The sequence below is a fragment of the Aythya marila genome, assembly GCF_965140915.1.
Source record: "Aythya marila genome assembly, chromosome: 6".
Classification (NCBI taxonomy): Eukaryota; Metazoa; Chordata; class Aves; order Anseriformes; family Anatidae; genus Aythya; species Aythya marila.
Window position 1 is genome coordinate 15,290,433 of NC_139047.1, and position 15,946 is coordinate 15,306,378.

Here is a 15,946-nt window from a genome sequence, read left to right on the forward strand (position 1 = left end):
AGCTTTTCTCAGAGAGCACTTGTGAAAGGACAGTTGTTTTCCAGGTTGAATCCCCCACCTGTGGTATACCCAGTCTATTTTGCTCTTCTGTAGAGGTTAGCCTCCATTCTAGCCCTGTATGTTAAATAGGGAATGACAGCTATGCAGCAGTTGTGCGACCATTTCTTGATACCACCTAGGATGGTGTTTATGCATGATTATGCAGTGACTTTTGTCACCTAAACTTATGCTAACCATCGTTTCATCTTTGTGGGTTTTTTTTTTTTTTTTTCAGACACATGAAGCTTAATATCAAAAAAGGGATTTTAGTTTTAGTTGGATTTCCATTATATCACATTTAATATTTCACATAATTTTATCAGTATTAATTTAAGAGACTTTTATCTAAAGCATATCTTCAGTAAAGACACAGAAAATAGGGAGTACAGAATCTTCTGCCTATTTCCTAGGCAGTTTGTAAAGACACAGCATGTGATTCACCTGACAGAAGTTTTGCATATATTTTTACCTGAAGTTTTGAAACCAATAATATCCACAATCCAACCATGTAAACAGCTTCATAGAGTCTGTCTTTTTCAGTACACCAGTACTAGTACCTGGCCTGTTATGTTTTGTCTTTTCCTGTTTCATCTGTACTGTTTAGGAACAATACCATGCCATGTGATATTCAGACTATTATCCTTGGGATGTCTTCAACTTGTTTGAAGTGTGTCCACAGCACCCGCATCCATCCATCTACAAAGCTTTCTTTCTGTAGTTTGTGGGAGGAGTGGAGGCACAGCGTAAGCATACTAATTTATTTGGATGACTAATTCCTTCCTGTTTTACTTAAAGTAGTGCTTACAGTTTAATTGCAAAAAACTGCCTGGACAACATGTCCCCGTTAACAGGCTTACTCTTAAGCCTGTGACTGTAATGTGTAATGCTAATCTCTCTGTACCTTACAAATTGTTGTTCAGGATTTTTGACTCCAAAGGGCCTGCTGACAGAATATGGCCTTCTTCTGTTACTAAATTTTCTCCCACAGACGTAGAAGTGAAAAAGCTCTGTAAATTTAAACATTGCTAGGAATTTATTTTTGTGAATTCTGTATTGCTTGCAAACTTCACCTTTTAATGTAATAAGCTGCTGTTTATCTAAGCCCATGCTTTGGTGTCAGGATGACCCCTGATCCATATGTGTTCCTCTATTCATTCAGGGTGGAAGGATTTTGAGACTACAGGCCATGAATAGATCCAAAACGATGTTGCAATTTGTTGTTTTAAAAGAAAAAAATCACAGTTAGTAGTGTTTTTTTTTTTTTTTTTTTTTTTTTTTTAAAAAAAAGGAAGTTGCTTTATAGCATTTTCTAGTGTGGAGCCACTCAAACTAAAATAGAAGCAGAGTTCTCTCTTCTGCATGTCATTGACTGGTAAAAATTGGTCACTTCTGAATTGCTTCCTTTTTTCCTGCCATAGGAGCACTCCCTCTGGTTCCCCCTTCTGTGGTTAAGTAGTTGCCCAAGGCCAGTTTTTTTCTGAAACATCTTATGCTTTTATAGTCTAAACTGAGAACTAAATGTTTTCTTTTTGTGATCACTTGCTAGTATCTCCTCCTCTTCTCTTATATTTTATTTTGTGTCAAATTTTAGAACTGTTTTTTCTCTACAGTGAAGTCAAAATGTGGAATGTTTTCCTGTGATGTACATTCCTTTAGCTGTAGAATTAACTCAAGTTTAGCATGTATAAAACTTTTTGTAAATAGCTACTTACTTTTTTTTATTATTATTATTGTTATTATTTTTAATGGCAAAGATAATGACCTAATTTTACCTGTTAAGCTTCCATGTTTCATCTCTGAGATTATCTGAGTATTTTGAAATACACAGTTTTGGAAGTTGATAGTAACAGCTGAACAAAAAGGCTTGTTTTATTTACAAAATAATAATAATAATAATAATAATAAATAAAATAAACTATAGAATGTGAGAAGTTGGAAAGAAAATATTTTCATCTCAGGTAGTGAGATTGGCTTGCTTTCTCTAAAATGACAACACATGGAAGTGTTTTTCCTCTTTGTCATCCATCAGCCAGAAGTACATCTGAGGTTTCTGGTCTTTGGTTTAAAATATTGTTAAGTTTTCATTATAAATGTGCCACCTACTACAGCAAAAGGCCCGTCAGCAAATATTTATTAATGTTATCTTCTCCCAGACACATTTGCATAGTAATTTCTTGCTAGATTTCTGTGCTTCTGGTTGTCACATCAACAGTGCTTCTTGTCAGCTTCACCATAGGGTATCAAAATGGTAATAAGAATTGGTGAGGTTGTGGAGCATGGAGGCTTAATAAAATGCCTTTAAAAATGAAACAAAACAAAACCAACCAGAACAGATATTATAAATTATAACGCAAAATACCTGCGAGTGAATGTCCATTAAGGGAATCTTACATATGGAGGTACTGTATATCTTGATTTCAAGATGGAAAAAAATATATATAATTCTTCATATAGCCTTGTGGTGAAAATAACAACAACAACAAAAACACTTGAAAAAAGATTTTATACTTCTTTGAGATATTCTTATTTCTTAAAACGTGTTCAGGATTGTCTTGGCATAGGACCAGTCATGATCATCATTATGAGATGCATTTTACTCAGAGCTTGTTGTCTTTTATGCCATAAGAATCAAGTGAATGGTTATTTATATTGCAAGCGTGTCTTAAAATCAAGTTTTGTTATGCTAGACTTGTACAAAATTATGGGAAAGACTTTTATCCCCCAAACTTTAAAATCTACTTTGAAATATAATGCATGAAGATACTATATCAAGTAGGAGAAAAAAATAAATCTAAAAACGATCACTCTGCTAAAGTCAAGTGATTTTCTTGCTATGAAGAATGTAAGAGGAAGAAATCAGAGACCTTCTAACTCCCTGTCTTGGGTTGTGGTGTCTGGGCTATGTTGCTCATGCCCAGGTTTTCAGCATCTTGATTCCAGTTCCTCAGCGATAAATGCACAGAGTCCAAATTTTATGCTTCCTGAATCTTAGATTTCTGTACTTCAGTTGAAATATAAACATAAAATTGCATATATTTTAAGGGTTTTTAAAACATGTCTGTAAGCTGATCATTGCAATCAGTGTCCTTGTACACTGTCTGTTCGTTCTTTTCATCTGTCAAATGCTGTTAAAGTGCTTTTTGACCATGAGATGTTGGGATGGTGTTAAATATTTTGTCCATATGTCTTAGAATGTAAGTATCTACAAGAGTATCAAGAAAGTTGGAGTGACTGCTGATAGGTCTACACAGTCTGTCTGGGAAGCCACAGTAATTGGAAGGAGCTAGTAGCAGGATAGTTTCCCTCAGTTTTGTCACCTCTTTCTCATTGCTTAAGAGAAGAATCAAATTTCTTAGTCACAGGTATTTGTTGCATGAATTTTCATTTCTGTTGTTTATTCATTGATGATTCAATGGCCAGTTTTATACTGCTGGACAAAGGAAATTTAGCATTGTTAGGGTGTTTTACAATGTGTGCAACTGAACCATTTCCAAAACATACATTTTTTTAATCTTTTTTTCTTGGTTTTATGCATGTCAGATTTGTGAGCAAAGGCTTGCATATTGATTTTTTTTCATTGGTATGTGAACAAAGAAATGATGTGTTAGAAGGCTAAGTGAATTAATGTCTTTACATGACTTGGGGATCCTTAAATGAAAGGCTTCATGGAAATACTCTTTCAGATTTTTATTTTAATGTTACTGAACTATCTTTGCCTTTAGCCACTTTCTTGGAGACAATAAGCCTTTTTTTTTTTTCCTTCCGACATCTCACCTGGTTTTATGTTGAATAGTCCTGCTCATGGAAAATATAAATGACTTCTCTTTCTTTGTTAGGTGACTGAGTATAGTCTTCTACAGTCTTGTGAAACAGGACAGGGTATATATTTGGCGTTGCTCCAGGTAGTGAGCACTTGGAGTGAGCTGGGGCAGTGCTTCAGGAAACACGCCGCTTGCAGGAGCAGGGCTCACATTTCCATTGGCTGGAAAAGTAGAAACATCAGCTGGAGTCATTAACGTCGTTGTCTTTAGGGGTGCATGTAGCTGATCTGCCTACTTTCCCAGAATGGGCCACTGAAGCCAGTAAATAAGGCAATAAAATATGTCGCAGGTAGTAAATCTTAAACACCAAAAGAAAATAAGATCTAAACAGTTTGAAGAAGAACACGGTTCTTTCAAACATTAGGAGATTGAGGTTGTGTGGAAAGGGTAAGGATAAAGAAAAACTGTGCTATTTTTATAGGAGTCGGTAAAGATTGTATCACAGGAAACTTCTGAAATGCTTTTAAACATTCCAATAATGAAAAAAACAGAAAAGGGAAGCAAGTCCTGAGTAATTTCTGAAAGTAAAAACACTTAAAGTACGTGAATGTAACTCAAGGAAATACCTGAGTGCAAGAACATATCCCAAGGAGATATTGGAAATAAGCAGAGTACAGTATTACAGAACTTAAAAATAAGAAATCAAGTTCTGCATGCAGTTTTATGGGCATGTGGAATTGATTCGAAGTGTATTTCTTCATAACTGGGCTTTCAAGGATAAAGGCATGACCTAATCTATTACTGAAGCCATTGTTCAAAGCATGATTTGATTTTCAGAATGATTTGGTTATTAGTCTTTTGTCCAATGGGTTAAAACAGCAGTGTTTCGATTTATACTTTTATAGGCATATATATACTTGTGTGTAATATACACACATGTAGAGTTCAAAAATAACTGAAGTTAATTCCAGACTACGAAATGGAGGCTGGCAGAGAAGTACTGTGCTAGTCATCTAAGCAATGATAGATGACTTCAGTGAATTGCATTTAGTTCAGAGGTGTGCATATTCATAATGAGGGCATAAATTATTTGGCTCTCATTTCAATTTATTTCCTGTTATATCTAAGCATAGGAAATATGCTTGGGAATTCAGGACTACAGCATCTAGCAAAAGTGGAAAAGACATACTAGTTCAAGTCACTGAGAGATATGTATTACTTAAATGTCTTTCATAATGTAATTGCAGTGCTTTAATTACAGCTGTTCAAAAATATGGCAAGCTTTTTGTGGCATTGACATAAATTACTAAAATCTTACTGGAGAAACATCTGGAAGTATTTGGAAATCCATAGTTTGGGTTTTCAGCTAACTCAAATCTTGATGCTTTTCTAGAGTTACCTCAGAATAATCATTTTTCTCAGTTGTGTGTTATAACCATAAATAAGACTAAAATTGGTTTTGTCTGCTTTTTTAGAATTTTTTGCTATTTACCTTTGGGTTGTTAATATGTAAGGTAAACAACTGTGCATAAAATTATAATATGTTGTATTTATTATATTATACACTTATCACTGTCATACTGAATGCCCTCAGAATTACTTCGAGTTGTGTCGACCTTACGTTGCATGCAGTTCTTCCTTTCTGCAAACAGAAGGAAACTGCAAGGAAGGAAGGTTTTATGAACTAAATACATAGTGGTGTATGTATTGGGGTATGTATGTAGTGGTGTATTCTGGGGTGCCTGGCAAGAGGAATCACAGGCTTTAGGAATAACAAGTTTAAGTATCTGTGTCTTGTACTTGTGACACTGGGGTTGAGTTGTGTTGTTGTTTGCTTGGTTGGTTTTGTCCTTTTGTTATTTTTTAGCCCAGTAAACTTTATGGCTCTTTTTTTCTTTTTTTTTTTTTTTTTTTTTTTTTTTTTTTTTTTTTCAACTACTGTGTTTACTCTCATTTTTGTCAGTTGAGAATGATGAAATGGCCATGGTTGTCAGCATCTTGGAGGAGAACAGTTCAGATCTGTATATGCCATTAGGAAAACTCCTTCCAGACAGTATCCCTTGTGAATGAAGATGTCTTCAATGGAGGGAGTGGATATTCACTGGCAGTTTTTGGGTGTGTTATTGATCCAAAGGACAGAGATGATTCTCAACTGTATTTGTAAAGGCAGTTACTGCCTTCATTGTTTAGTTTATTAGATAAAGACCTTTCTCCTTCTCCAAGAGCAAGAGATAGAAGCAACACTGCATAGTTCAAAAAAAGAAAGTTTGATTTTTTTTTTCTTTTGTCTTTTCCAGATGTTGAAAACAGAAGCTAGATAGGCTAATTTGGCATCCATAGTAGGTATTACTGTCTATTCCTCACATTCTTTTTCTGGCATGTCATTAAGCTTAGCCTGTCAATGGTTGCGCAAGGATATTCATGATTAGCACACCATGGTGGTATTGCCCCTAATGTGAGGGCATTGATCATTTGTTGTCCATTTATGGGGAATACTGCTATACTGAGTTTGTTAAAGAAGATGGGTTGCTCTTGTTTTCATAGCTTGTTTGTATTTTTAACGTGTCCTATGTAGTTGATTTCAGATACTCTCTGTCCTTCAATTATCTTCTCAACTTAGCAACCGATCAAAGGAGAATTATCACTTACAAAATTAGATCTGTGAAGAAATGTACTGTTGTAGCTGCGATCAAGTCGCACTTCATGAAACTCAAGCTGAATCACAGTGTGTTTGTCATAGAAAAGTATTGTGCACAGTTTAGCTATTGCACAAGAATAAACAATAAGTTTTACCAACTACTACTATTAATTAGTTTCTAAAATATGTCTCATAAGCAGTTACAGATCGTTGTGCCACAAATCTAGAATTGTGCATTTGATCCTCTGAGATTTGAAAGGTTTGTGAAGTTTTATGTTGCCAAGCTGCTTTCTACTGAGCACTCTTCAGGGAAGGTTTCTGCGGCTCACTTACTTTATCCAGTAGGAGTCTTGAAACAATTTCCATTCCAGAAATGTGTTCCTGATTTCCCTGTTCAAGGTGGTAGTGTGCAAAGAATTGAGTTGAGGATCTTGAAACTTCTGCTTTTAGACAGGTCATACTGTCTTCAAACACCTGTGGAAAACATTAAACTATCTTAGTATATGAATATTAAATTGGCAGAAACCTATGTAATAATGCAAAATTATGGTTCATGGCTGAATTAGGTCCTGATTTTTCAATTACTAGCTACATTTATTTGTGATAGACCCCAGGAATGACTAATATGATAATCTTATCAGAAAATAAAATAAAATAAAATGATACCACAGGGCAAGTTGGCTTACAATTTATGCTAAAAAAAAATAAAAAAAATAAACCCACCAGCGCTTCTTGCATAATAATGTGAGCCTCTATTCATCTATTAATGTGAAGTGCTCTTGTTACTACTTTTTTTTTTTCCTCTGAAAACTCAGCTTTGGGCTATTGTTGAGGGAAAAACAGTATTATTATTATTTTTTAAAATATCACTATTGCTGATACAAAGCAAAATTAGCAAAGCTAGGAAAACTCAAGGCAAACTTGTATTCTACTTCATCCTGTGCATATCAGCTTAATGGTTAAACTAAATGGCATACGTTTTGGTGTCAGCAAGGTGTTGAGTTTGCAGTCCAACAGAGCACTTGAGTATGTGCTTAAGTTTTTAAGTAACTGTCTTGAAGCTTTGTAATTAAACACAAGTTTCTCTTCAGTGACTCAGGCAGTAAAACCAATGCAACCTTTTGTACCCTGGAGCTTCACCACTGATATGGAGTACCACTCCGATGGTATGTTACAGCAAGGTCAAACAGTCAGGAGCATTCTGTGAGATGAGTCAAGTACTCCAGCTGTTTTTTTGCAAATCCTGAGCTACATGTGGAAAATTTGAGGTCCAATGTGTCATAATTGGAGACTTCTTGGAATTTGTTTAATTTTATTTGAATTCAGATGATATCACCCACATCCTTTTATTTGTGAGCTTTTTTTTTTTTTTTTTTTTCCCTTTTTTTTTATTACTTTGGTAGATTATTTTCATTTTTAAGTAAACTTCCAATGTGATTTTATTGAAATGTGTTGTCATCAAAAATTATAAAAAGCAGTATTGATGTTACAAAACTCTACACAATTGATGGAGAACTACTTTTAATGTGTTTCTAGACTTTGTCTATTTTAATCTGTAAGAGTTGCTTAATTAAATAAAGTAGATTGTGTTTCTACAGTAAACTAGAAAAGTTTGTATATTTAACACCTAATAAACCTCAACTTGTATTACTGTGTCTAAACATATTAGCAGTACTACTCAAATTCAATCAATATATTCTCTTCTTTAGTAACATTCAAATTTCAAATGTAGCTGATAAAAAGAAAGTTTTATCTAATTTTATTAGTGACAGACTTGTGGTTGTACCCGATCTTAGTGTTGAATAATTTCAAAAGAAAGAATGGAACTTCAGAGCTAAATTTTTCATGTTGAAATAACAAGTCTTATGTCTGCACTGCTGCATGCTTTGTTTATCATTGCACATACAGTAAGATACACCAAAATTACATTGTGTGAGAAATTGTGTCTGCACACTTCCTAGAATATTTCTTAGTAATTCTCTTTTCTCCATAAATAATATTCACAAGTATACCTTTCTTAGATTAACTGCTTTTTTTTTTTTTTTTTTTGAATCAAGAACATTCATAAGGCTGCAAATCCTCACAATATTAGATGTGCAGTTATTTTGGAAATTTCATATTGTTTATGAACATTTTCAGGCTTTATGATTATGGTACTGAAATTTAACTCGTTACCTCTGTAAGATTTATGTAGTCAGTGAATATGTGGCTGATCAGTTTTATAACATTTAGAATTTCTTTGCTCTTATTCCTAAAATAAACAAATCTACAATACATTAATCCAGGTAAACTAAAGGGGAGTGGCTGAAAGGCTCTGTATAGTACTAATTTACTTAAATATCATTCATTTTTGAGTTATAAATATGGGTACGGTATTTTCATTATTTCACCATATTTATGACTCTGAGCTTTAGAGTTTTACATATCATAGGTTTGTCATTTTTCCAGCCACATGTGTAATATGTGCCTGTCACTGAATTGGAACAAATAGCTAAATTTAATCCGTAATTATGAAATAAATTTTGAATACAAATTGTCTTTTAATATGATTTCAGTGGTATCCAAGTACCTATTTTTATTTTTTTCCATTGCAGTTGTTGCTGTTGAAAAACAGTTTATTCGTTGATAAACCAACTGGTTTTTTTTATCATGCTATATACTTTCCCATATAAGTTAAATGTGAATTAATTCATATGCATTATGCTTTGTTTCATTTGAATTTCTGGAGTTTATTAGTATACATTTTTAGCATACTTTCGTAACTCTTTTAGAAGCACTTAAGTAAATGAGATTAAATTAAGTAAGCACTCCACTGTTACAGGCTATGCCCGTTTAAAAGGTTAGAAGAATCCTGAGGGTAAAGATAACAACTTGGAGTTAAATAATGTAAAGTTTTATACCTGACTGTATCTATTAAGTCTTCCTCATTTTTTCCCCAAAATTCTTGCTTTGGTTTATTATGTTTGCAACAGTAACTTCAGTATCCTGATGAAAATATATATTTTTTGCATGTGTCCCCTTTGTGCATATTGGTGGTGTTGTGGTAGGCTCCCCAAGGTAAAGTGCCCAAGATGATGCTGATTTCCAGATCTGCAGGGTACTGCACAACCAGACGTGGGAAGCATGGGTTTACAGATAAAGGCAATGAACAAGGTTATAGGCCAAAATAAACAAGTTGATGTAGAAAATAGCTGATATATAACCCAGAAATGTATCGCTGTTGCTATTTCAAAAGCTGTACAATATAAATAGGTTAAATATTAATTCTCTCCCAAACTATCTTAGCTACTTAGCTATCTTAGCTACTTCTTCTACTTAGCTACTAGAAGATGACAGTTTGTTTAAAATAATCCTTTACGAAGTTCATGATGATGAACAGGGTGGCCATTGGACAGGAATTTCCAAGATAAGGGGTGGCATAAGGTATTATCTGCTTGCAAGACAAATGAGTTGATGCTCACATTATTTGTGGAAGGATTGGTGGGAGAGAGACCTAATTGCAAAGGGCCTTAGAAGTTTCTGTTCAACACCTAAACATACATGTAACTATGCTGATACTCCTTGTTGCCTGATGAGGGCTCTTCGACTAGCAGCTGATGCAAGCGAGCTGTGGTGGCTCTGGTCAGCCATACGGAGTCCAGTCCCTGCCTCATGCTGGAGTTGTTGTCTGTTGAATCACAGAATCACAGAATCACAGAGTTTCAAGATAGTTTTATTTCTGCTACTATGTTCAATGAATAACATCAAATTTAACATAGACTTTCATTTCAGCTTATAATGGTGGTCATAAATAACTTCAATATCCGAGTACTATCTTCTGTTAGCGTGAAGATCATGTTTTTCATTCTCTTCAGCAAGCTGTGGGTTACCTCAGCTCAATTTAGATGTGATGTGTATAGGCCATACAGCAGTTCAGTCCCCCTTGATGTGAGAAATTGTGCTAGAGACAAAACCAGAACACTGACACCTTACAAAACAAACTATAGGTTAAATTACAACCAAGGTAAATATTTGAATAAAAAGGAACCAGTGTGGAGAAGAAAGTGCTGTAGGGACTTCCTAACCATATCTGAAATGAGCCCAGAAGGACAATCCTATTGATTTTGTTCTTATCCTGATGACCTTGTAGCTTAAGTTAATGGTTTCTAAACTTGACTGAAGAGTTTTCAGGACAGTCCAGTTTGTCTCTGTTCAAGGAGAAAGAAGAGTAAAGTGGAGCTGAAATACAAGACTAAGATTTTGTTTTTTCTCTAAGTATTTAATATATATTTTAATTTGCCTGGGTGTAGAATCAATGAAACTGTATTCTTGCAATCTGATCAAGACTGAAATGCAGTTCATTTGTGTTAAGTTATATATCTTCTTTTTAAAGATCTGGAAGTCATCTGCAACTATAATAAGCTTACCTAACACAAATTCTTGGTGAAAGTGCATTTTGGGGAGGAGCAGGGGAAAGCAGAGTGGGCTCATAATGATCTAAAACCCAGGCTATTTCACACTGAGGTATGCATCGTGTGGCTTCTGAGCCTGAACACGTTTAAGCATATCTGCAGATACATCTATCTGGCAAGGAACCCATTCCACTTTTCAGAAACTAGGGTTGCAGAGTCATCTGAGGAAATGATCTTTGTGACAGATCCTTAATTGATTTCAAAATTGTCACAGCTTCTGTGACTTCAGACATAAAAATGAATATGCTGTATTTCCTGTAGTTAATGTTAAGATACATTTCAGTTTTTCAGTTCCCATGTGGAATGCTGAACTTCACCTTCGTACACAATGCTGTTAATAGAAGTTGGATACTGGGCATTTTACAGCTGAAAACATTGTTGTGCTCTCTTAAATGTTAACTGTCATAGTAATCTGTAAAATCAAGAAGCACCAAGGGATAATGTAATTGCAATTCTCAAACAATTTTATCTGTTTTAGAATGAAGACTTGTGATAAAAAAAAAAAAAAAAAAAAAAAAAACTCACATTTTTTATCATAATTGTGGACTTTGCCAGTGGCTGCTATGTGAAAAATTTCTTAAATTTTACTCTTAGCATTTCAAAATATTTGATGTTAAATGAGCAGAATTTTTATTCAGCTGTTCCGTTATTTAGTGAAAGCAGCTCTGATTCTCAAACATATAGCTGACAAAAAGGACCAGACCAGGAATTACCCATTTTGGGAGGGTTTTCTCATGGAAAGCTTTTCAAAACAAGGGGGAAATTATGTTAAAGCACAAACTGTTTTGTTCTTGTTAAAAAGTTGAGAAAAAACAGAAATTACATAATATATAATAACAATTTGAAAAAAATATATATAATGTGGTTTGAGCTTTCTCCTTTAATTTTAATGAATTTAAGTTATGAAAATGTCTGCTTTTGGGATCTTAAGCATTAATGTCCTTTTGAGTAAGGTAGCTGTGCATGCTTAAACATGTCCTCTATTGTGCATGCAAGGAAGAGAAATAAAAAAAAATATTAAAAATATATATATATATTTATAGAAGGTAGAAAGGAGGAAAAAAAAAAAAAGCATGTTTTCTTTATAATTTGTTTCTCTTTAGTCCAAGTGAATTTAATGATCTAATTACAATATGTGATGGCTTCTTTTAAAAAACAAATCCATTTATTATGAGCAATATTAAAGCTCATAAATATTAACATCTGGTCAATGTATTTAAAACAGTAAATGCTTCACCCTTAGTACATGCGTGTCATTTGTGCAGAGATGTTTGAAAGGATCTTATCAACATCCAACTAGTTTATTTCTTGAAGATGTCTGAGACGTCTGAATTTTAAGTTAGTTTCTTGTATTGATCAGCCAGTCTCTCGTTTCCTGAACTAATGTTTAGCAGAACTTATTTTTCTGTTTTTCATTTGAGTGTTAGTGATGTTAAGCAGAGGTGAAGTGACAGGTGTGATTAAAGTGAATACTCACTTTAATAAATAAATATATAAATAATAAACTGTTTTTTCTTCAATATTCTTTATCCAGGGACTTGTGAGTTGATGCATATTTCAAGTTTTTCTTAATAGGTCCAATGCTTGCTTTGCTTATGAACTCCTAACATAAAATTTTTCATTTGAGGTTCAGCTGCAATTTTCTTCTGGTCTGCCCTATGTGTTGCTTTATCTTAATATGTAAAAAAGGGAAAATTATTTAAGTTAAAATGGTAACTAAAATTGCAGTAATAAAGTTCCTATCAGTAAGATAGGGAGGAGGAAAAATTGTGGCATAGTGATACCAAAAATTGATATGACTTCTTTCTAGAGAGTTAAATTTTCACTGGATGACACAGAAGTAAGAGGTACAAGATGAGTAAAGGATTTAGGATTTTACCTAATTGTAAATCTAATGAGTAAGTTTCATAATAAGACACTAGTCTTATGTGAGGTGGTAATGATCCCATTTCAATATCAGTGTGAACAGGTTATTGTTATCTGCTACAGCAAATGCTTTGTCTGAAGAAGAGGAGCAGAGGGTATGTAGTCTGACGTGCTATTTCAGGGGTTTACAGTCTACAAGCACTTTTTTTTTTCCATGTTATAAGAAGAGAAAATAAAACCTGACAAGCCATAGTGTTTTTTGTTGTTGTTTTTTGATTCCCTTCCTGTTTCACCAACTGAAGAAGAAGACTAGACGTTTTTCATATTTACCTTTCCAAAGCATTATGTTACACATCTTATTTCTATAATTTGAAAATAGAAGTGGATTTCCTATAATTTTCAAACTAGAGCCTCAAGAAATACTTGAAAGAGTAAAGGTCTTTAAAAGGCCTCTTAACTGGATCATTCTCAGATTTTGTTTATTTTTTTTTAATTTTTTTCTGGAAATTTTTAAGTCACAATGTTTCAAATTTTGATTATTTAGTCATAAGAACCAATAGTTTTAATGTCTCAGAGATCTGTACCAAAAATGGACTCAATCATTTCACATGGTCTGCAGCTGTTAGCAACATAGGTGGCAACTTTGTCTTCTAGGTTGATACTTACAGTTTTCATGAGATATCTTGATCTTGTTTTTATGTTATCGAATGTTATGTTTAGGTCTTCCATACATTGCTAGGCAAAATGTCTCTTTTCCTATGGACTGTATATGGACTATACGGATATGTAGTGGGAGTGACTTGGAATTTAAGCAAGAAACTCTGTACACGCTGAACTATGGAAGTCATTGCAGAGTTCCAATAGCTGTTTTGAAAAAGGGTGAACAGGAGATAAGCTCTTTGATCTGGTTAATTTACCGTTCTTGTGACTTTTTAGCACATTTTTCTCATGATCAGCAGATGTATGTATACTTATAAACTTTATTATATGTTGTTGCAAAACTGGTTAAGATTAAGCATGTTTTTGTTTCATACTGAAATTTCAGAAAGTAGTTGAAATGACCAGGGCTGGTTATGTGGTTCTTCAGTCTTTGTGTTTGGATTCACGGCCAGTCTTTTCAGACATGGTTGCTGTTTTCTCTTCCTTTATGCATATGTTCTTGTTGGGAAAAAAAATAATAATAATAAAAAAAAAAAAAAAAAGTCCATTTATCTGTGAGGAAAAAGTAGGATATCAGTCTACCTCAAAATGGAGATGTGAGGTTGGAAAATAAAGTTTGATGCCAGACTTTATTTAACTATATAGTCTGGTCAGCCTTTCCAATGAAAATAAAAGGTTACATGAAGGATTGAGATAAAGCTGCTCTGGCATTTCTTTGCATCTCAAGTTTCCGTACAGATCTAAATCTGACTCTGGTATAGATGCAACGCTTGTCTCATTAGTCAGTTTTTCTCTTGTCAAGGGCCAGTAATGCTGACTGATACAAATGGATGTGAACTGTCTGGGAGGGACAGACAGGAGTTTACTCGTGTTATTCTGTTCAGAGTAGTCCAGAAATAAAATACATTTTTGTTTAGCTGATTTCTTAGTGTTGAAATATTTGTATTTCACAGTTCCATTATTGTTATTCTTTGCTTACAATGATGGGAGAAAGTTGCTTGGCTGCAGGTCCAATTCATTTCTGAAGAGCACAAAGATTTTATGTAAGGGTCCATTCTGATTTTCAGGAGAGACCTATCTCTGTCTCGTGATATGTTCGAGAATGGCGACGGTTGCAGGCTATCCCACTGCAGAGAGAATATGTTCTGTGACAAGATGGATATTGGTCTGTCTTCTCTCTGATTTTGAAGGACTAAAAGTTCTAGACTTGTAGGATTTTAAAAACAATCTGAGTAATTACACAAACTTTATTTTTTTGCACCACTTTTTGTATAGATTATTTTTGCCTTGTATACATCTTTTATCCTATACATCTTCCTGAGATGATTATTTTCTTGTATACGAAATATAACTACTTTTAATGACTTAAGATAAAAAATGAAATGCTTGTTTACCTGTATGCCCTTCTTTAGACTTTCTCTAGAGGTCCCTTTTTTTTTTTTTTTTTTTTTTTTTTAAATATGAAACCAAAGTCAGTCTTTCCATTATTGAGTTTCTCTCTAAGAAGTGAATTTTTGGAAGAACATTGTAAAGAAAGATGTTATTTTTACCTACAGAATGTGAAACTGAGAAGAGAAAATCTTAGTCTGAGTTACCCTAAGGTCAACCATTTCTGCTCATCTTCCATAAAGTCTGCTTAACTACTGTGTACTAGTTAAATTTTCCTTTGAAACTGATAAAATGAAAGAAGGTATGACATGCTCAGTAGAGTAACAGGCATGGAGAAAAATGCAGGAATAGTAAAATTATACTCTTCTTCTTAAATAAGTGCAGATCGGTCAGGAGCGAGGGAGCTCCTTTCTCCCACTGCCCTTCGCTGAGTGCAGGCACTTGTTAAAGCACTTACTTTAACTGGCACTACTGCAGTCAGCAAGCCTGAACCACTTAGCTAATCCATTCCCAGCAAAACATACTTTTGTGTATTGCAAGAGGAAGTGAAAATGAGATTTAAAAGTACAGACCACCATTATTCATCTACCTTTGAAAGGAGATAGGGTGCCCTAGCCTTGCAGACTGCTCTGTGCAGCCCTATTGTTAGATGCTCACATCTTCCTTGGATCTGAAAGAGAACATCCCAGGTAACGTACAAATCCACTGAAGTAGTGACCTGGAGTTGCCATGAAATAGTGTAAAGCCCAGAATAGCAGGGCTGAGGTACAGAGAGTCACTACACCAGTCAGAAAGTCTGGGGAGATGAGAAGCAGGTGACTTTTCAGGCCCAAATTCATATGCTGGAAGCACTCTTAACTACTTTGCCAGCCTGACTCACAGGGCAAATTTAGACAAGTGAATGTAGGGCTTTAATGCTCTTCTGTTAGGCTTGTAGGTAGGTGCTGGCTCCATCTGCTGCCTGATACAGCATTTAACAGGTCCCGTAGACTTGTTTCTCTAGCCTCATGGTCTTGGTGCAAGAACTGATTTGCATTTGGTGGATGGGGGTGAGCATAAAAGAAGAACCCTCCACTGTGATCCTATCAGATGCTTGGTGCTGGACCAAAGAATTTTGGAGCAGTTAGGAAGAATGATATGGA

General features: G+C 34.5%; 1 protein-coding gene across 6 annotated transcripts in view; it reads left to right on the forward strand.

Moving 5' to 3' along the window:
- Positions 1-15,946, forward strand: part of ZNF385B (zinc finger protein 385B) — a 176,797-nt gene that overhangs the window by 59,019 nt on the left and 101,832 nt on the right. Inside the window, exon 1 of one of the 6 annotated variants that reach the window (XM_082763137.1) lies at positions 6,098-6,143. The exons of the other annotated variants lie outside the window; for them this stretch is intronic. The gene's annotated coding sequence lies outside the window, so the exon portion shown is untranslated. Of the gene's footprint in view, positions 1-6,097; positions 6,144-15,946 lie in introns of those variants that run through there. 6 annotated transcript variants of the gene reach the window in all.